Source organism: Myzus persicae, unplaced genomic scaffold (genome assembly GCF_001856785.1).
Source record: "Myzus persicae strain clone G006 unplaced genomic scaffold, MPER_G0061.0, whole genome shotgun sequence".
NCBI lineage: Eukaryota > Metazoa > Arthropoda > Insecta > Hemiptera > Aphididae > Myzus > Myzus persicae.
The window spans coordinates 218020-242863 of record NW_019100936.1 but is presented as its reverse complement, the minus strand read 5'-3'; the positions used below and the strand labels follow the sequence as shown (position 1 = coordinate 242863).

The 24844-nt window shown below is 27.4% G+C and overlaps 1 protein-coding gene across 7 annotated transcripts in view; it reads right to left on the bottom strand.

Annotated features, from left to right (window-relative positions):
* Positions 1 to 5094: 5094 nt before the first annotated feature.
* The window catches only part of LOC111026915 (neuropeptide CCHamide-1 receptor-like), a 144388-nt gene continuing 124638 nt past the window's right edge, over positions 5095 to 24844 (bottom strand). For 3 of the 7 annotated variants that reach the window (XM_022305105.1, XM_022305098.1, XM_022305104.1), the window contains one exon: positions 11062 to 11682. The gene's annotated coding sequence lies outside the window, so the exon portion shown is untranslated. Of the gene's footprint in view, positions 6577 to 10238; positions 10699 to 10958; positions 11683 to 24844 lie in introns of those variants that run through there. The other 4 variants (XM_022305100.1, XM_022305101.1, XM_022305106.1 and 1 more) reach the window with 3 other exon arrangements.

Below are 24844 nucleotides of genomic sequence, written 5' to 3'. Positions count from 1 at the left end.
TAGGAGATAACTCTACCCGAGCTGCACAAACAGATAAAATATGTACAAAACTAACTTGATTTAATGGTTGATTTAAGGGTAAATCAACTTACACTTTATACTTGCAGTGTATTATAGCTATGTTATCTGCGGAGATTTTTTCGATGTACCTATATTATATATTTTTTTATGTTTGATTAATATTATATTCACCAGATATAGCTACTACTCTTAATAATTACGTTCACAAGAATACGATTTAATATTGTATATATTTTAACGTGCAGACAATTGACAATTGAAAAAACGACATGGTGTGTTCAAACTTTGGTGGCAGAGGGGGTACAACAAATTTTTAAATTGTGAGACCTATTTTTTTTTTTTAGACATGAAAAAACATTCATTTTTTATGTCACAAAATTCACAATGGTGAAAAATATCTAAACACATTTTTGAAATGATAATTAGTAATTGGATATTTTCAGCTGATAAAACCATATTATCGCAGGTTAGGTAATATTTTATTTAATGTGTGATATCATAGCTCAAGACCTGGTAAATGGGCACAATAGTACCATGTTAAGTGGTTATAAAGAATTGATGAACATAATATCATAATATGATAATATTATCACTAATTAATAAATGCTTAACTAAAAAAATTACAATTAATCAAAATCTATAGGTACTGCAGAGTGCAGGGTACACACCACACGAATTTTTTTTTATCCTGGCGTGATTTTGTTGGAGGCACAGTCTGCCGGGGGGCCAGTGTCCATCCGGGCCCTCCCGTAAACACTCCTATGCTAAACGATGATATTTTTTTATTGTTATTTACATTGTGCAATACACTGATGGTCCTGAGTGGAGTTTAAATATAGATTGTATAGTATTAAACTAATTGGAAATTAGATACTTGCTTAATACGCCATTTAGTTCTGTTTCTATATGTATACTCGGTATAGGTATTAAGTACAACTTCACTTATGATTCATAAATCGTAACACATAGCAGGTAATTATTCTAATGGATCAAATGCACTACCTAAGATAAGTCCTCGGTGGCCTCGTCATTACAGAACGATGTGTTTAGCTGTTGTTTTCTAACGCCACTCACAGCTCAACTAAAATTAATGAGACGTGTCTACTAGAGACAGCAGCAAAAGTAATTTTCTAGGTTTGAAGACGGCTGGTTACAGCTACGAAACAGATTAATGCAAGTAATATTCATATTACATATTTATAATAATTAAGAAGAATAATTTATGCCTTGACGTAAATAGTACTAAAAAGTAAAAAGTATAGTATAGTTTAGTATTATACCTAATTAGTACCTAAAATGATATTTATATTGTATCAAATGTTATTTGTTAATTTGTTCAGGCATACAGTAAACAGAGAAAAAATTAATAGGAAAATAAGACATTTATAACAATACAAAAAGGGTGGACAAGTGGGTGCCGCTCTGCTGTACGCCTGAGTACAGTTGTAGTTGTTGAGGATGTTATTGTAATGGATGTGTTATGTTACTTATGTTTGAATTCAATATATAATTCAATAAATCATTACATACTAAAAACGTTTCTGAGCGGAGTTTTTATGTAATCTTAGTAAACTTGTATAAATGATCAAATTAAATAATTTAAAAAAAAAACTTAATAAAAATCGAAAACATCTCATGGCTTCCTAAACTCAAGCAAATGACGGAAAAACATTGATATATGTTGTTTAAGTAAGCAATTGGAAATAAAATATATAATCAAAATATCGAAAAAAAAATGCCAATGGCACGTAGTGTTCCCAAGCGGTCACCCATCCAAGTACTAACTAGGCCCGACGTTGCTTAACTTCAGTGATCGGACGAGAACTGGTGTATTCAACGTGGTATGGTCGTTGGCAAAGAATTTGGTGAATATGAAAATATTAAAACTGATTTAAATAGAATGTCATTCTTGTTATGTAGGTATCTATAACACTATCAGTCCTAACTACTATGTTAGTTATCTGCATTTTGATCTGCATATCAATTAATATAGGGTAGTCGCTATTTTTGTCATTAGGTAAGCAAAATATTTCATTCATTATACAAAATGTATTAGACATTTTTAAAGGTTAATTAAAATAATTAATGTGAAATGATTTATGTAAAATAAATATATTTTGTCTTTAAAACAACAGGCTTAGAAATAATAAAATACAACATACTAATTAATACTTACCATATAAAATACCATAATGTCCATAATGTAATGCCAACCGACCACCAGATTTCAATTCATAGCAAGAGTTCGCTATCTCGTACTTTATGCCATCTAGTACTACCACAGACTATATAACGCACATATTGTGTAGTGTGGTGAAAACCTGTTTTAGTGTGGTGAACAATACCTCGTATCTATTATAGATATAATATCTAAGTAATATTTATTTTATGTGATCTACTCATTTTGTTAATTTTAAGTCTATCATATTTAAATACAAAGGTTGTTCGACAGCAAAAAAAAAAAAATTAGGATTTTTAAAGTTATTGATATTTAATTTTAGCATTTGGCAAAGTAAAATAGTATTATTCGTGCAATTCATTTGGCAAACTTAGATTTTTGCCTAATAATATGCCTTTAATTTGTGGATAAATGTTGATGATTTATATAATTATATCTTTTGTAGGCAATTATATAGTGTCATCTGCAAAACATATGACATCAAAATCAGTTTTTAAACTCAGCTAGCCATTAATGAATTTTTATGGGGAAAAAATAGGGCAGAGTACTGTCCTTCGTAAACTGTAGTGAGTGACAGTATTTTGCTGACTAAAACAATTATTATAGTTTTAACTACAGATCACGTTTAATTTCATTTGTTTAGAAATTAGGGTAGATAAGCCGATCTAGTTTAATTTTTTAGCAAGTTATGTGTGCACGATATAGCATACATTAAAAATGCTCATTATTCACTTAAAAAATCGAGTGTTGTAGAGACCAAACACAAGAACACAGATAATTTTCTAACTATCAAGTTTCATAATAGGTTTATTCGCTCTAATTTTTATGCTAACGGAATTAAACGTGATCTGCTGAGCGTAAATTTGATATGCTACGCTTTATTGTGATACGGTTACAACACATGCGGGTGTGGGTGTGTGGCGTCCTCTTAAATAAGAATTTGTTAAATCATTTTCTGCACCTCTAATTCCAGCATTATGTATTTTTAAGCAACATGATATGGCTTATAGAATCATTACATTTTCATGAATTAGTTTGTTGAGTTAGTTCACTAAAAATTATATAGACATTATGTTGTGACACGTGGTTTTCGAGTTGACAAAACTTAATATTACAGGATTGCATTCGAAATAAGAGTACTTACACAGAATAAATAAATTGCTATAATCATTTTAAAATTCATATTTTATATAATTGAATTCTATTCCATTGATTTTATCTTAAAAAAATAATTTATACAGGCATTTGCATATTTATACTCCAGTAAATATGTTGGAGTATTTTTGGAATAATTTATTTTTACAGTAAATTTAAAATATGATTTATTTAGGTGACCTTGATGTATTATCGAAAAAGTACTTAAAATACCTTTATAATTCTTGTACCTATACAAAATAATTAATAACTAAGCACTTAACGTCAGAAATTTGTGTTTTAATTTAATTTGAACCCATATAATAAGTGGATAAAATAAATGTGAGTTGATTACATTTTATGTTTAAAAAATATGAATGACATGAATGATAAATAAAATCCACTAAATACGGTTTCACTTAATTTAAAAAAAATAGTATTCTTACAGTGAGTTTTTGGATCACATTTACAGGAATTGTATAATGTTTGAGATTCATTTAGTTAAGTTTCTATTAGAAAACAAACAATATGTAAAATTTAAAAAAACATAATATGTATATTGTATACAGTTATAACATTAAGTGATACCATAATAAATTATTTTAAAATTTTGAGTGAAACTAGGATCGTATTGTGGTTTTATGACAATAAGATAGCATTTACACATAATTGGTAATAATTTTTCTAGATAGGTAATATGGTATACTATAAAAACTACATGAAACACAGTTATACTTTACAGACATGGTACAATTTAGAGATAAAATAAAAAAAAATGTTGGTTGCATTAATTGTTACTTTATTTGTAATTATTTTTATCATGTTGAAGTTGTGTTTACACTCTAAAATATCTAAAATAATTTGTTTTTCAGATATTATACCAAATTATTAAATTAGATTGAAATTTTGTAGGATATACAAAATGTAGAATACATCTAACCTCTATTGTGTGAAGTTGATGCAAGGTGTTTTTGAAAAAAAACTTTTTACAGTTAAAACGACATAGTTTTTTTTCTAAAAAACAAATAAGGTAAATAAACTTTAAATTCTAGTAGGAAATACTAGGATTAGTGAATGACAGAGGATCAAATGAAAATGTCTAATATACCACACTAAAAAAAGTTTTATCTTGTTTCAGATCATGAACTTAAAAATAAATGTTACCTACCTTTTAAAAATCAAAAGTGCGTAGTAGTTTTACAACGGAAATAATATGGGTGAATACAATATAGGTACAGTATAAAATGTTAGAATACATAAGCGTGTACGTATTCCAAACCGATTATTTTGAAATAATTATCACTACTAAACGAAAAACCTGGACACTAAGATATTAGTATTAGAAATTATACTTAACTTTAATTTTACCAATTTTGGGCTCAAGATACTAGATGATCAAAATTACTTGGAAAAAATGGCTAATCCAAAAATGATATACAAAATAGGGGATGCCATTTAAAAATAATAAAGTTGTGTTGAGCATGTTCAAAATAGACGAATTAAAAAAATCTTAGAAATGTATGATCCATTAGTCTAGTTGAATGTCACGCAAATAGAATTGAAAATTATGTATTGGGTAATGAGTGATAAAGTGTACCTTATTTCTATGGACACACGGTATAATTCTCGTAAACCTGTTAAAAAATAATTTATTATGATGATAACTCAATATTTGTTTTTAAAATTGGAACCAATATTCAAAAAAAATAAATATAGGTATATGTTTAATATTATAAAAATATTAAACGTGATCAAATGTTTGCTGAGAATATTTAAGTTGATATATTGTTACGGTCTAAAATGAGTGTTTGTGTATTGTGTGTTACGCAGAACGAAAACTGAAATCCCTCGTCAAACGCATTAGTATCTATATACGTTTCTTTTTAATCGAAATTGTTTAGCGTACACGCGAAATGTTTGCTCTAAATTCCTCATTAATCCGCGATTAATTAAATAAAACAGTCTCGAGAGTCGAGACATGGCCGCTGGAACGCTTTATTACCGGACTGAGGGTTTTTTCATTTAGCGCGTGCCATGAATGACGCTACATAGTTTAATAATTTTCCAAATTAGAACTTTGCCGAATTGTGGTGTGGTTGAGGGGGCTGGATTGCAGGAAACTGTAGCTTTTAATGGACACGGACATTTTAGACCAATGGAGTATTGTACCTACATTTAAATGGAAATAAGTTTAAATATTTATTAAGAAAACAGATAGATATTTCATATTTTATGGGATTCATACAATTATGTGTTCCTAATTCATATTTGTTTATAGTAGTAATATGATTGAATACAATTATTTGTGGATTTTGGGAGAGGGACCTCCCAGTATTTATGATAGCCATCTTCCTTATATTATGTATGTATAAATACATCTTTAATGTTACTCTTTTTGTATCATGATGTATAATATTTTTTACTCATATTTTTTAGATACTTATTTGTTCAGTTCACTGTAAATCATTGGCCCTGAAACATGGTGTGTCGTTAAAATAATTTTGCTTTTATCAAGTATTATATTATAAGTTCTACCTCGTTTTTGATATTTTAAAAACATACCTCAGCCAATAACTAGTACATTTACTACAGTACAATCCACGATTTTTGTGATCTCTGTCCTCCCCATCCCGAACTATATTTGCACCACTGATCGTATACTCATATCAGTGTCTTATATTATGTAGAACTGAATATGTTTTATTCGGTTTTATTAGAAAATCACTATTCAACAAATATTATTTTCGAATTGTGTATACAATTACATACTCACGGCTGGTCCGTGTTTGGTAACCTATGCAACTGTTAATATAAGCTTATCACATATATTACACATTAAAGCAACACATACATATTTATATAATATACATGGTAAATTTATTACTGTTAATATTTTCTGCGTGACTCAGTATAATGTTTTGATAAGATTATTATTATTCCATTTGAGTGACTCTGGTCCATCACACGGTAAACTATTCCAACTATCCTGAATCGTGTATACTGCATATGAATCATATATATTAATATGTAAAAGGGATGTGAACGGCGAAGAATACGACAAAACGGCGATGCTCTGAGGATCAGCTCACTGCAACTGTTGTAATCGGAATCGTGTTGTTCAACGTCACCGAAATCCTATTTGCCGAAGCCCAACTCTCTGACTTCGCTGCAGTTCGTCGACTACTGAGTTTCCGGCTGGCAACAATACTCATTCACATATTCCCAATTTTCCAACTCCAGATCTGCTGTCCAATAGAGAATTATCGACCATAATAAGACAGTTATAAATATTATTATAAAATATATACATTAGTACATAACATTATTCACGAAATTCGTCAACATTAATAAAAATTTAGTGGATCGTATTTTAGTATACGTATCTATTATATCAATGACATTTCTGCGGATTTTAATCCAAGTGTAAAAAATTAATTATTTTAAAATATTTTCAAATATTATACATATGTCATATTATACAAAAGCATAAGAAAATATTAGTATATTATTATGTATACAAGAAATTATAATAATAAAGAATATATTAAACGGGTTAGATGTGAGGTAGAGAAAAAAATCAACCATGAACGAATTTGTACCCACCATTAACTACACTTATAAGCTGTTATTAAAAACTAAAAGTCATGATTTAATATAAAGTAACTCTCTAATCTTTATCCGATCATCATCGAACAGTCTCAAATGTTTTTATATACAATTTGTCTTAAAACTTTAACAAATTTATAAATCATTTATTTTTTTAACGAAAAATACAGGATTTAAGTCATTCCTTGCGTGGTAAGTTTGTCAACTTCAAGACGATTTAAAAGATTTTAGATACTCAATAGAGCGATGAGTGTATTGATTTTACAATTTCATGTTTTTTAGTTTATTTTGTTGTGTCTGTTATTAGTTTATTACCATTTAGGACAGTAAAAATTCTTCACCTTTCTACTTCAGCATCTTTTCCGGCCGAAAAGTCAATATATTTGGTTTTTTGGAGAAAGGAGAAACATTTTACAGAAAAACCAAAAAAAAAAATTAAGGAAAACCCGAGATTTTTGTGGAAAACTAGTTTATGGCTAAATTAATTTTATTTTTTGCTTAACTCTAAAAAAAAAATAATGATCGACACATGACATTTTTACCGAATGTTTATATTAGCATTTTCTATACACCACACAATTTAAAAAATATTTTGACTAATTTTGAGCTATTTATTTAACTTTAAAATTTAATACAAGATTCCTTACAAGTTGTTGTTAGTAGAAATTAAATTTGCAAATAATTTTGAATTAGAAATTTACAAAAAATGTTCAATTTATGTCCAAAATTTGTAAATTTAATTTAAGATTTCTCTTTAGTTTTTTTACCTTAAACAAACGAAATGTTAACCGGAAAATCAAATTAATTTTGATGTGCGTTTGAACTGTTTGAAGTTTTTTTTTCATTAATTATTCATTTGTAAATTAACAAATTCTCGTCAAACGATTATCTTATTTTATTGCAATTCAAAAACAAATAACAGTAGATAAGTGAAATATTCATTGAATGTTTTGATTAGTATTTTCGGTATATACGGTATAATTTAAAAAATATTTTGAACTATTTGTAGAATTTTTTAGCTATTTATAGACATATTTTATTACAATTTTTTAGTTTTTTATTATAAATACGGAGTTTTTGTTTTGTCAAAAATCATGAAAATGTAATATATTAATTAAGGTTCTTTATAAGTAGTTATAATAGCAGCTCAAAAACATTAAAGATATCTTGTAATCACGACTTTTTTTTTATAACCATTTAAAGTTCAAATTTTGACAAAATTCGCGAAAATCACGGACATTTTTAAATTATTTTGTAATTAAAAATTTATAAAATGTCTTAAGTCTTATAATTATAATGATTGTAAATTCAAAGCAAAGTTTCTCAGAAGTATTTTGCTATTTTATAACAAAACAAACTATACATAAACATAACATAAATATTTTTTAATATATTTTTAAAGTTCAAATTTGGAGAAAGTTATTGAAACACTGATATAATAACAATTTCAGCTATTTTTTTGTAATTTAAAATCAATTCTATAATATAGGCTGATAGATCGTCTTTGCTCAAAATAGTTTTTCGTATACACCGTTTTTTATCATTTAAAACAAATTTAGCACATCCATTACAGTGACTTTCCTAAACATCTACTGTATAGCAGAGCGGTATATTAATGGCTAGCTTAATTTAAAGCAATTGATACTGATACTATTACCAACGAAGGATATAATTATCAAAATGTATAAGCAACTTAATGGAGACACGTTTTTAGGCAATAATAATTTAAGGCAAATATTATACAAATTAACATTCTATCAGAGTTATGTTAGACCTAATCAACTTTTTAAAACTAAATTTAGTCAAAAATCAAAATTAAATGTATGTTATTTAATATCCAAGAAAATATTTTGATATTCTTTTAATATGGCCATACTAAATTAAATGTCAGATCTAATAACTTTAATTGTGTTATCGTTGAAATAATAAGTACGAACAGATAAAAACTTTGGTTTGAATATTGATTACCTATTCTAATTAAAACGGAATTACCATAATGATCATGTTGTAACCATTAAGAACATTTAAAAAAATATATTTTTAGGGATCATATTTAAATGTTAGTGTTCAAATGTTTGGATATCTTTGATGTTTTTTAGTCTGATGCCCTGTATAATAAAATATGATATTAACTTTATATGTATAGAAATTAAAATATATTATTGAAAATAATATAAACAAGAATGAAATTCCATATTTCATTAATTAGTCTTAATACTTTCATATTCCACGGTTTCATCGCCAACGACCATACCACGTTGAATACACCAGTTCTCGTCCGATCACTGAAGTTAAGCAACGTCGGGCGTAGTTAGTACTTGGATGGGTGACCGCTTGGGAACACTACGTGCCGTTGGCATTTTTTTGTTGACATTTTTGTATTATACTTATTTCCAATTGATTACTTAAACAATATATTTAAATCAATTCTTTCTCCCAACTATTCAAGTTCAATTACTTGTCTTTCTAGTGTTGTTGTTAACCCTTGAAAATGTTAAATATTTTTTTTATTTCATAAACATTTTTTTTCATAGCTTATGTTAGAAATCCTAATAGAAGATTCCCAACATATCTACCTTTATCAAAAAAAAAGTTCAACGGAAAGTCACGCTATTTAAGCTATAAGGTATATTCAATTTTTATTCATTTTTTTTTTTGATTATTTATTCAAGTTTATTAAGATCACATAACATCTCCCCTCAGAACCATTTGTCTTAAGTAATAATCTATCATTGAATTCAAATACATATAACATATCCATTACAGTAACCCCTCTAAACATCTACTGCGTATACCAGAGTGGTACCCACTTTGCCCACCTTTTTGTAGTAATTTAACTTTTTCACAATTATTTTACGTTTGGACTGCTTTAAAGTTGAATTGTTTCGGACCAGTGGAATGTGATTTCTATTTTTGATGCTTGTTAAATATTATTTCTCGTTGCCCCGTAAATCGTATTCCAATTTTTACCGAGTCTATTTCTACACTCTGTACAGCGATGATAAATGAATAATATTTCGACACTCATATAAACCCTAGGTACTATTGTAATTTCCAACTATAGATCATTCGTGATCATACTTGTTTTTACTTTGCGAATTGCTCAACTATGGCATTCCAGTGTTTGTTACCTAGATACGTCAGTAAATAGATGGTCAGTAAAACCACTGGTTCACTTGTGAAACTTTTTTTCTCAGTTTTTTCCAATGTTCTTACTTTGACGCAATACAGTGACACTTTACTTTAAAAAAAAAACAAATGTTATTACATTATGTTACTTCTCCTCCTCACAAACTGCACGCCATAAACTACAAAAGTAAGGAAAAAGGAGACACGTTTTAATATAGTAATAATATGTACAATATACTACAGATAACGGTAACTTTTAAACTTAATCTTAGTTTACATTAGTTTGGTTGACATTTAAATTTCATAAAATGAATATGAATGAGTCTTAACACTTGACTTGACGAATAGAAAATGCCTCCATGTATCGACTCCACCGGCTAGTTGTAAGATATATTACTATAGTTTATACGGTTTTTATTCTTGGAAATAGCATTTTGTCAGCTGTCTAAATGTAATGTGAAATAATTGTAAACTTTTAGTAAGCTTTTTGCTGTACGGTGAAAAATTGACCTCCAGGGATAACGGTAGAAACATTCAATTACTTTTTTCAAGGGATGATTAATGATTCGGCTAGTTTTCTTTGACGGTTCATATTGCTATTGTGTCATAGCAATGGCGAGAACGCTTATCTGTTAACAGAATTAATAAAAAAACAAGTAAATTATCCCGATTTTTCTGAACAATGAATTAGATATAGTTACTGAAATAATTTTTTTTATTTTCAGTTGGTAAATATTTAATAATAAAACTACCATAGATTCTAAATAGAGATAACTAAAACTTAAGTTATTGTGAAAATTAATCTATTTATAAATGTTTATGTGCAACTGTATAGCATAATAATTAATCAAAATCAATTATTATTAAATATAACTAAACATATTATTTTGTTTTTAATGATTATGTTTTGTAAAATTAAAAATAAATCATACTGATTAAAAAAATTACCAATTTAGGCCGTCTGAATCGTAAATAGTACATAACTATGTACTAGGTTTATGCCTAATAAAATAATATAGAGTCAAATTTTATCTACACTTCATTATTGATTAACAGATTTCCTCTAACATCTTTGACCATACTATTATAAAATCAATTTTCTATGATCATCGATTACCATTATAATTTAGTTCACTGTTTATATCTACTGTTTATAGTTTACCTTCGATGCATCATACATATGATTATATAAATATATAATACACATTTAAAGTGTATTCAATAGGCCTTTAATTACTACTACATCAAAATATTCTTTATCATAATATGAATTCATAAGTTATAAAAAAAACAAAATAGGCATGGCATATTAATATATTATTAATTAAATATTTTGTTTGACTCTGTTTATTATTATCAAAATTGCTGTGGAAATAATGTTCGCTTTATCAAATTGTTTAAATAAAAGAAACAAAACCGACACAAAAATATATTATAAATTAGTAGCTTTAGTAATTTGGTGTGGGGGGAGGGAAATCTTTTGCTTTAATTGCTCAAAAATAGTTTCTTAAAAGTTATAAATAACAGTATTCAAAAATTGATTTTTAACTGAGCTTGTTGAAGTTTCTTCCAAAGGTTTTGATGATTTTTTCTTTTACCAACGAGTGAAATTCCTGGAAAATTTGAAAATTATCATTTCAAAGATGTGTATACAAACATTAACCAGATTAAAATAATTAATTATTGATTACGTTTCAAGGAATACCTTAAATTTTCAAAACGTTCTTTGATATTATTTTAGTAAATTAAGTATGTTTTTTAAGAATACATTTTAAATATGTTGATTTATCATTGCTTATTTATTTGGAATTTTAATAACTATAACACATTATTACCCTGCTCTTGTAAGATGAGTGATACGAGTGCCAACTATAGTGCCAAATTATGTAATTTTTAAATAATGGCTGGATTTTTCAATTATTGTCTTTTAATATTTATAACCGTGTAGTAGGTGACAAACTTTTTATTCTACTTAATGTATGTCGATTTAAATGGAGAGTAGTTACCGTTACCAATCGATTTTAATGATTAGCTGTAATCTACTGCAGCTATGTCATCGGATATTTATATGAAAGTTGCATGTGCACCAGCGGCCACTTGTTGAGTGCTTAATAGAAATGTTACAGCGGAAATCTATAATACTAGGCCTCGAGAGGGGTTTTGAATTTTCAATCTTTATGTACCTTTCTCTATGCATTTGAATAAACTCGATTAATTATAACTCATTTTGTTTTAATCCTGAGTTGACCTTTTATACTATGGTGAAAAATTGTGAATTTGAATCCTATTTCACACGGAGTTATTATTCCTATTGTGCATGCATCCACTATATGCGTATCTGATAAGAATAATCATTTTCAGTTAACGATTGAAGGTGATGAGTTGAATGAGAGAGGTATTTTAAAATCCACAAAAGTTAAAATACAATTTTGTCTTATATTCAATAATAAGCTGAATGAAAATCGGTTATTGGTATATATTTTTGGATTATATCGTGGTTCATAGTATGTTAATTTTAGTTTGTAACCATACAAATAATGCAAAGGAATGTAGGACATAAAACAAAAGTAAACATAATACGTGTTTAATTAAGTAAAATTATAACGATGTTATTTTAATCGTATATCTACAGTAGAGAAGAGTTTAAAAAGCTTAAAGCATGATATGCAATTACAAGGTTTATTAAATATATACTATGGATATATTGGGTACATAATATATATATATAAGTATAGGACCATACAATAGTATGTTTCATTGTTAACATAAATAATACATATTATGTAATATATGTATACAACTGACACGATTCACCAACGAAAAAAAAGTGCGTCGTCAATACTATTTATTAATCCAAATATCATAAGTATTATTACTATTGCCGCTGTTTATAACATTTTGTTTTTGTGCTTAACATCGAGGTGTGATTTCAGATGATTTTTTCTCTCAATTCTATGAGTTAAACCAACGAGTTTTCTAACGTAGCTTAGTAAATTAACTACACCACAGCGAGCGGTTATCGATGCTCACCATTAGAGGTCGATTACATATTAATATATTATCATAATATCTGCACGTTATCTACATTCTACATTTGTGTTGAACGTGTTCAGTAGACTGTACTTTAGTGTAGACATAGAGTGCCCCTAATCCCCGTTCCCCACCCACATTCGATTGATACGGTTTTGACATTTTGACAAACAAACTACAGTCAAATCATCTGCACTTGACTGTATACCTAATGCGTGTGCATAATCCGTATACGATAACAACAGAATTTCTAATTGGCGGCTAAAATACGCGTTGGTGGTTTTCTATTTAGCCTATTGTATACTGTTGTAGATTATGTAGTTGTCACTATTGCTTTTTGTATTCATTACCATTATTGTTCTGAAAACTGGGGCATCACGAAGTTAAATCGTACAGCTTATGGACTATGGTTGAATTCACGACCACGACTTAGACTATTGTGAGCAGTTATTGTACGATAGTAATGAAACTAACGGAAGACAAAAAAAATGTTAGTTTTGTGTTAATAATCTCGATTACTATTATTTTTTTATAATTTATTCAGTCTGTTGATGCGTGAACATATAAAAAAACATTTTAGTTGCCTCGATTATCCGGTATATTATTAACTAAACGAGTCTGCTTTCATCGAAGTTTGACAAGTCTATTATTGAATAATACTATAATGTGTGAGAAACAGATTTTGAAACATTATTCTTGAAAATTAATAGTATATTTCTACACTTAAAATTCAATTTTTTAGAAATTAGGACTATTTCACCAATCTGTAGGATACATTTTTTTCAACATGAGTTACTCTAATACGCGTAGAAGTAAATCATATTATGTAACTTTTACCTACGGCGTTGTAAAAAAATTTAAATTTAATGTAACAATAACGCAATACAGTTACAATATGGTATACAAACATAGTTTTACAACTAACTTACAAAAAACTACCTAAAATTTATTTTAAAACATTTATACAATCAAAGAATTACTTATTTTTGAAATTTGTGTACCTTTTTTTACATAGGTGCCTAAATAGAATGTTGTGAGATGTTGCCAAGCAGTTCATTATTATAAGAATAAATAAGAATATTTGATTTCATTATGTTCAAAACATTTTTATAAATATTTTATTACGAAATTTTAATAGTAAGCAGACTGTAGAAAACAATTAGTTATCTATTTCATGTGTTTTTGAAATAATGAAGTGTAAGTATGACGTAAGTAATTAATACCTATAATATGATAATTATTTAATTACGTTCACACGGCGTTATGGATAGTCATTTTAGGTACACCACCGTAATGTGGTCTATTTTCTGAGTATTTTAATATATTATACACCTAAGTGTGATATTAATATTATTACAAGCGCGCAAGACTTACACGTTATAATTAATATGAATTAGAATTCATCGTACACAGCTATAATTGGATTTATATTTATATTACTTGTTTGTAGACTATTGAGGACGAGAAAATCATCAATGGTTTTATACTTTTATATAAATATATTTAATGAAAGTAATGTGTTTAAAATCATACAGTTTGTGATCATGAAATATTGTTTTTTGGTCATTAAGACTTTGTTTAGTTTATTATAAGTGAATATAATAAAAAATAACTTTAACATTAAATATTATGCTATATTTTCAGCATACATAATTCTTGTGATGTGTTTGTATTTATTTCAACAAATTAATTTAATTTTTGATTTAAAAAATTTTGTGTTCACCATAAATTATATAATAATATTTTAGTACAACGATAATCCGGAATTTCAAAATCCATAACACTAAATAATACATTAATATTTAATACCTATATTCGAAACCACTTTCAATAAATGATACCTAATCGACAGTTTATAAAAAAAAAAACAGAAAACAAAAAATAGAATTGTCCTTCAAAGACTTTTTCTCTGTCAATATTTTAATACTCTAAAACTTTACTCAAATATACTAAGGCATAATAGTAAGTAGTACCTATATTTATTGATGTTAATCATACTATATTGTTAATTATAATAATATATTAATTAATATTTTTAATTTTATATTATACTTGGGTTGTAGCTTCAAATAATTGCAAGCTAACGATTTTAATACATCTTTCGGTAGAAATTAGAAACATTTCGTATAGGTGTATAAATAAAACTCCAAAATTCTATACATAAATCATATTATAATACACATTAACTTCTACCTATACGTTGTTACTTATAACGTTCTTTTGATATGTAATAATAATTGTTAATATTTACTAAGATAAAATTATTATTGTAGTATTAATTTAATACTTCTAGTAGTTTTTATTTTATAATAAACCAAACGAGAACACATATTTGTTTTATTTTTCTCTAAAAACTTGAAATACCAAAAGATCAGAGTTGTGAAACACTTCGTAAGATTTATGTATTTAAGCTGTAAGTCTGTTTGTGTATTTCCGATTGAAAGCGGCGTCCGCATATTGCAACACATGGCGTGTACTACGACGGTTGACGAGAATACATTATACAGATGGAATTTAAAATACAAGGAAAATTCTTTGTTTTTCTAAACGTGACAAAAGTCAAAATATATTAAATGAACCTATTCGACTAACAGACAACCGTTTTTGAATGGGACAATTTAATAGCTTAAGCTTAAAATTGTTCGCACCAAAGTGCCTTTAACGGAAGGCATCTTAACTCACACACCATCAGCCCAATACACAATGCTTGTACTTATCGTAAAATAATTGATTTATAGATTGTGAAATAGAAAAATGAATGATGAAAAAAATCTGAATACTCAAGTTTATCAAATCACCAACACTGATGTTACATATTGTGCATGATGGTTATATATACATAATATATTTTTTTTAAATAGTTCCAATTCTGATCGGAGTGATAAATATATTGATTTTACAATGATGTAAAGACGTGATAAAGTACTTAGATTCTCATATTTGAAGTTGGCTTCTGGTGGCAAATTATTGGATTTAGTTGGTACTTTGGTGGATCAAAAGTAAAATAATCGGAAAAAAAATGAAAGAAACAGGACATTATTACGCGAAACCATTTTTTGACAAAATCGATTTAATTTTTTTGTTGGTTAACTCAAATCAAATAACCAAAGACACCTATTTAAATTGTTCACAAAATGTTTGTTTTAGTATTATCTATTAAATATATGATAGAATTTCAGTTGCAGACTCTTTTAACGCTACATAATATCATTGAGTATATTATAATATTTATATGTATATTATTTCACATCCGATTTTTTAGTTATTTCATTGTTAATGTCGAAAACCGTGAAAATGCAATGCAATCAATGCATAGGTAGTACTTTGACAAAGTCGTTAACACCCATTAGCCGTTGTACAGCAGAACGATTATTTACTTACCCCATTTTTTTTTCAGTTAGAAGGTATGTTGTTGACTAACTATGGACGAATTCACCCGACCTCAAAAGTGAAATGTGTGGGTGTACATGTATTGTAATATATTTTGTTATTACCGGTCTTCTGAATACGAGATCTGCTGGAAAAGCGTGTGTGATATAGGCATTATTCATTAAAAAAAACTGTTAAATAAACATTCACTTGTATACTAAAAGTGGTCAAAAAATGCTCTACAAATATTCCCATAACACTCAATACATAATAAAATACTGAATAAAGAATAAAGAATAAAATTAAGTAAAATTAATATTTTTAAATAGAATCTAAATATATAATTTAATACAAAAAAAGTACTTAAAATAAACCTTGATTGTTTAAAAATACAACTTGTGCAAGTGAGTAAATATAATTTTTGTCAGTCTCTCTGGCATACGCCATTATAAAATATGAAATATTTGATTAAACCAAATTGTGCAAAGAAAATGTGTAGGTAGTTAAATATGGAAAAATATGCGAAACAGAATTAAATTTAGAACTTTAGAAGTAAAACCAAACAGATTTTTATCGAATTTTATTCTTTGCAAAATGTGACAAATTCTCACAGTATTGTAAGCAATCACGGCCATTATGACAATAATATTATTATCATTGCTGCGTCGTATAATATCACGTCACGTGTCACACGCAATCGAAATTGAATAAATTTGACACCTAAAGGGGCCGGTTGTCTCGTTGCATGTTTGGCTCAGGACCTACGAAAATTAACAATACGATATCAATTGAGAAGAATATTACAATATTATTATGTACATTATATTTAATACCACATGTGCGTGAATTATGTTGACAATTTTATAAGTTTACATAGCAGAGATACTTACAGCACAAGCTGTATACTACGTAATAATATACTCCGTTCATCCAGAGTATTCATTCTTTGTTTACCCACTGTCGACGCGTGTTGCCGAACCGGTTAAATCTTAAATATGTTTTAGTTTCGCACGAATTGACTGACGACCTCATACGATTTAATAAATTTAATACTGAATATATCAGTGTTTGATTCTCTGGTATTATTTGTACAGAGGTACATATTATATGCAATGGACTTACTACTTAGAAATTAAGTACTTACCAATTAGTCGTATTAAATTAAAACCATTGTACGAGTATACTATATATACGAGTAAGTGTGTATTATTTTTTTATTACATATTATGTACCTATATTGTACATGTTGGTAAGTATTTATAAGTTGCAATGGTTTCGCGTGATCTACTTGGGTACCATCATATATACGACTATAATATAATAGTTGTTCCCGTACACTTCGTCGAGCGTAAATTTTAAATGAAAAACAATTCTAATTTCTGACGTTTGTTTTTGTGTGTTTTATGTTTAGCTTTAGCGGTAGAAACTCGCACAAAAAAAAACAAAAAACGTTAAACATACCAGTAAGTATAAATGAGTAAAGTTATTTTTATCGGTAAAATGTTCAACAATATTTATTAAAACTTATTTACATAAACGTTTCTTTATACGGATGCACTATAAAGCAAACAAAAATTAAATTGTAGGATACGTATCAACGTTTAATGTTGTATTATCTAACACACAGTTCGAATTACGAGTAAACGTAAGGCAATACTATGGCCGTTAGACATTTATTTTATTGCTATTCGTGTGTATAATGTAAACATGTAATAAGTAGCCAATTTTTTTTTTCAAAAAATTTGACGAATGCTTAAATAATTAAGTGGAAAGGAGTACGAGATAAGAGTTGGAGGTTATGCATTTTCTAGGGGGATTAAGGTTGCAAAATCAGGAGTTTCCAGGACCACTATGTAGTTCTTACATTTTTTTTTGTAACTCAAAAATATATGCACAAAACTTTATTTTTTAAAATCTTTTTATCGATTTTATCTATCTATCTTATTTTGAAAATATACCCAATGTTTCTTATTTTATCAATTGAAAAAAAAAGTTTGTACTGTAATATTTATGATTGTACCTTTCAAGTTTCAGTTTTAAAACATTTATACAACAACTCTTTTATTTGTTTTTTTTTTTTGCTTGTTTTGATTCACCCATATTGCAGACCGGGCAGGCTCACTCTTGCTCGATATATGGTCACGAGGCAAATTTAAATTTAAAAATAATATATTAAACATAGGTGTATTTATATGTATATATATAACTAGAACCGCGAAAAAACTAAAACCTACGGCATACAATGAAAAACATCATTCGTTTGTCAATTTATAAACTATTATTTTGTGAACTTACGTCTTAATTGAACAAAAAAAGTTAATCTGTTTCAACCAAATGTTTTTCACTCAGATAGTATAAGTACCTACGACCTACATGATATCACAATATGTCACACGTCTTGCACCCAGGTGTAAGTACGAATGCATGCTCGTTGATTATGAAGCATTACAGGCTGTTGAGCACTCAGCGTAGTGAAGAAGGCGTGTTTTTCACAATGATGATAAATCAATTCCATTTTGATTCAACTTTTGTCCTTGAGATGTATTTATACTGTTGTTGAAGAACACAATCTAAAGAGAAGTTACTGTGAACGTTAAAATTGAAATGAATAGTCTGTTGAAGTATACTCGTAGGTGGTGTGTATATGAGTGTGAGACAATTAATATCACTTCACTTGTTCCACAATTCACAACCCGAAATTATTTTTCTTTCAATTTCGTATTAGTGCGATGTTGTTATAACACTTATTGCAGTGTATCTTATACGTATTTATGAGTATGTTTAAATTAAGTCAACTGAACAGATTTTATGAATGCTAAATCAATTTGTCAACAATTGATCTATGCAGGTACCCATAGAACATTTCGATGAGCGGTGTGTATACAATAATAGAATAATATAACCATAATGAATAACTCATTATCGATTGTTAGCTGTTTATATTTTATATCGTTATATGTTGGTTATAAATATTATGATACAATGAATGTTGGAGTTTCTATGAAATTATTACTTTTTCGAGAAAATAACTTTATTTATTAAATGTTTACATAAATCTATATTCTATATAACAAAAACTGCTTGCAGCTATGTGGGTTTGTTGTAATATATTTAACAGTATTTTGTTTTAAAAGTTAAAAAAAAATACTTCGTACTTGTATTTTGTTATAACTTATAAAGTAGGTAATAAATAATCACTATGCTGTGCATTAAGAGTCTAGTGTACCCCATCACTTGAGGGCTTGAGGCACAGCAAATAGCAATGGATGTATTATATTTTAATTCAATGATAAATCATTGTATACCATGAAAAAAATGGTTCCGAGAAAAAAAAGGTCTATCTTTTTTGTAACCAACGTTACCAAACAATTATTTTAACGATGGTATTAAAATTGTAACGAATTTTTGTATTTTTTCCCGATTTATTTAAAAAAATGCTGACCTCCCAAAAGTACTTGCTACTAATTAGATCCAATTTTTCACGTGAAACCTCTATCAAAGTTGATGATCAAAGCATATTTTTATACTGGGAAAAGTGTCTTCACTCAACAGACACACACAAATTGTAAAATCAATACATTCTTCGCTGAAATCTAAATCTAAAAGAAAAAACAACAAATGACTTAGCCGATCACTACTTTTCAAAAAAATAATTTTATTACCTACGTGATGTTATCAAATTCTCTTTTCCTAGAGATTTGTTATCTCTGAAGTCTCCTGTAAGTATTTTGTTTGTTATGGAAGTAGATATCATTAGTCGATTTATTTTTCAATTGATGTTATTAGATATTTTTGAATAAAACTGTTCCGTATCATTTCCAAAATGTGAATTTGATATACATGATCATTTTATGCTACCAATTTCAAATATTGTAATTATACTTATTTTATAAAAAAAGATAATGTTGTTTTATTGATTTGATTATTTCTCTACAATATGTGGTCCCCCTTGTTTTTTTTGTTAGAACCACCTGTATAAATGTTTGACAAGTAGTTATCTAGTTCAAGAAGATTTAATTTAAGTCCTTAAAACTTCTTTAAGTTTGTACAAGTATAATATCATAATATATGGTTTCGAACTTTTAACGTGCTACAATATGTACGTATGATTACATTTTTACTTCGGACCATATTATATAACCAATAGACAATAAAATAACCAAATATACCTACACATTTTACCCACATGTGGTATAATAAAACATATTTTCAGATCGATCCGATTAGGTATGAATAATTCGAGTATCCGGTTGACGCATTTAGCAATGGAGTGGAATTTGTTTTGCGAACATTTAATTTAGTACCTACCTAGATAATGCTAATAATTTATTACTATTTATCAAATGAAATGAAATGGCAATAACGAACATTAAATATTAAATAACATTGTTATAATCCTAATGGAAACCGTCCAAAATGTCTACATGATAAAATTACTGGAGTTTTAGTATGTACCATGGTATATTATTGATAATAATAACCCTGAAATAGATATGGATTGAAATAAATGTCATATACTTTTATATTTTATACATCCAACGTTGGATACATTTACTAATGTGACAGTACGTTATAATTAATTTATAATACTAAGCACAGTATGTTTTTGTCGGAAAATGGTTTTTACCTGATTATTAAAAACTAGAATGATGTGCTATTTTAAAACCTACTATTATTATTATTGTTTCCATTCAAATTAACTGTAGAAATATTTGTTACTCTGAAAAAACTTGACAGGGTGACAATATTATTGGGTACATTTTTCAGACGAATAACTTTTTGACGGTGTTGTATTGTAATAGTAAAATATCATTATGTTTTTGGATTATCAACCCCTGTAGCTTAGAAAGGTTACATTTGTCAATGGTATTTATAAATTATAATTACCTACCTTATTATTAGTGCCGTAGACGTCTATTATTAGGATAAAATAAGTAAGTATCTGATGTAATTATTATGTAACAATTATTTTATATTTGATTTTAAATGTAAACCGTGCACTATTTTAGTAATAACACACACAGATAATTTACACTTATACTATAATTTCCAAAATGCTAAAAAATAGAAATAAATTGTACTTATATAAGGTAAACACCATGTTGTATCGGAAATGCATACAATTATTACTGAAGTAATTAATATGCTATGCAATTTTTTTAGTTTGTTTTAATTTTAATATTTAAATGAGTAGATTGATGTATGCAGTGGACCTAGTTAAAGTACGTTTTATTTCAAACAATATTATATCATTTTTTGCGTGTTCTTAACAATTGGAACAATAAATCATACTGTTCACACCTTTTTACCTGTTGACAGTCAATGTCACCAACAGTATTATTATAAATTGTAGTCCTGAGGACGAAGGTCCGTGTTTGATGTTAATGTGTACATAAATTATTTTCAGATATTGAAGTGGATCGGGTATTCGCGTTCAATGGTGAGCCCACTGGCTCAACATGTAGGTATTTTTTTCGAAAACAATTATTCTCACCATTATATTATATAATACATGCACGGCAAAAATTGGCTTACAGTGTTGCGTGCTTAATTTGTGAAAGTGAAGTATGTGTACGAAGTTGGTGTATGTAGTTATGTATGAAAGCTCGTGTAGTTGAAATTAATTACAAAAATAGGATAATATAGTATCATGATTTATTTTGAATAACACATAATCACGATAACTTTCTATGAAACATTACCCAAAAGTCGGTCAAATCATTAATTCCTGATCTATTCACTTTTCATATAGTGCAGCGTCCATAGACGATGAGATGTACCTACACATTTATGGTTATAACTTATAACTTATAAAGCAAACCCATTTCTTTAATTTTAAGAGAAACGTTTCTCCGGAAAATTGAATTTTCTGGGTAAAGCTTTGCAGTACAAATTTCAGTAAGATTTTACAATCCACGCAAATCACGTGCCAAATATTATTGTCGTGGAAAAATTTGGAAAGTTTGAAATGGGTTTGAAACTGGGTAAATATACGTAAAATATTTCATTGTTTAAGCACTTTTCATAATTTTGTATTCACATATTATTTTTTTGAACTTTTTTTATAACTTTGGTTTGATTCAAATATACAAATTTAATATTTTGGATCAGTTTGGGTTGTATAACATTTGTTTATGTTTGGTTCAGTTCGAGCTCCCCAAAAGTTTGATTTGTCCAAAATAAATCAGGGTTCGTAGGTTCGTTACATAAACATCATACTTAATGTACGCAGTATGAGCGAAGTTAATGGTCATATTTAATATTGTTAAGTTAGTACTATATGATAATGATTCCCATCGTCACAGATTTACAGTATTAAACAAAGACATATTAAGATTATACGTTCAAATCTGCAAGTTATTAATAAGTATTTACGCTTGCGCCACGTCCATCATACAAATTATGTTGAAAATAATAGTGATATGTTCAAATGCTTAAAATTATACCGGAAGTAATTATTTACAATAACCTGTCTAGTGATGAATGATTATTTGTTTATACCTATATACAATATAATGCATTCAATGATTTCCCATGACTATCTCTTCCGTTGATAGGATACCTTATAGATGTAGGTAAACGATAAATTAAATTGTATACCAAAATGTATATCTAGAGTCCTATACTTGCAAAAGTCATAAAGCTAATATATTATAATAATGTACTGGTGTATTCACCAAGCTTGATCAACTCAATTTTTTTTTTAATAATGAATTAATTCAAACGCCGATTTTTGGAATTTTCAAAATATATACTCAAAGACCATAATATGTACAATTAAAAACTTAATAGGAGTGTACTCAGATGAATCAAACTTACACTTAGTATTTCTCTCTTATTGCAATATTTATACTAAGTATAATTGCCCTGAAAATAGTTTAAAAAAAATATAAAATACATGTAATATTGGATCTAGTATTTAGTATACTTGGACCATTTAAACAAATTATAAATATAAATGTAGATAAATATCAATTAATAAAATGTTCAAAGCACGTTAACCCAAATATCTTTCAAACCCATTGTCATGGAACTACAACTCTGATAACACAAAGTTAAAAAACTTAAGACTACGTAAACATTCCAGAAAAAATATCTACTAAATAATTTACAGTAAAAAGTGAGGTTCTGATTTGAAAAACAAAAGTTAAAAAAAACATCTGTACTTCTTTGTATTACGTTTATGTTACGTAGTTAAAAAAATTTCAAGAATTTGAAGATATGGTGTTGAAGTACATACAAATTATTTAAAAATTCCAAACATCAGATTTTGAACAACTGCTTTATTGAAAACAAATGAGGGGGGAGAATGTTTGATGAATCACGATGTATAATTAATAAAAAATGTTAAATAAGTTTAATTTTTTTTTCATCGAAATACCTTTATATATTTTTTTGTTATAAATGTTATAATAAAATGATAAGTAAAATTATGTTAAAGTAACTGATGTACAGAAAAAATGCGAAAGAAAATAAAGAAGGATAACATTTTTAAAATTATTTTTACATAATACTTCAGTTATAATAGTTGGCCTTGGAATACTTAATAATAATCCTTAGAAAAAATTATACGGAAGCCAAAAATACATAAATGCATAAAAATAGGATTGTTATTAGGTACTTAGGTGTAAACGTCTACCCATATGGTAATATATGAAGATATAGAAGATACGTGTACGAGTTATGTATATTATGTTTAATATGCATGATGTGTAAAAATTACATCATAAAAATAATATTATATATTTTTATCTAAGCACGTGTAACCAATAAACATTTTTAAAGGTCAACTAATATCAGAGTGATATCGATTTCCCTCATTATAAAAACACAACCTATGAAAATTATCACTGAATCTTTTGTTTAAAGTATATTTTATTTTTAGAGATTTTAAAATTGTTTAAATATATTTTAAAGAGCATTTTCTTAATTTCTTAAAGCCCAAATTTCTATATTGATTTAGTAGTATTTAATTGAGTATGTCAATATTATGTTTTTGTACAACATTGTTACTTATAAAATAATTCTGACACTATTAAGATTCTTGTTCACTTCTATTAAAATATGAAAGATTTTAGAAAACATTTTAATCAAAATAGCTACCTACTTTGAAGTTTCGAAAATGGGAGCTTAAGTTGAAATATTATGTCAATTTTTGCTTATGAAGGGCGTAATCAACAGGTGATATTCGGCAATTTAATCTTTCACATCATTATTAATTGTTAGAATGTCGAAGATATTTGAGATGCAATAAATTATTTAAGTTACTTATTGTAAAGCGTTTATTTCGTCTGAATATTTTCTGAAATGGGCATTTTTACATATTGATGATATTTAGGTTTGTAGAAAAAAAATAAACAAATAAAAGTATCATTT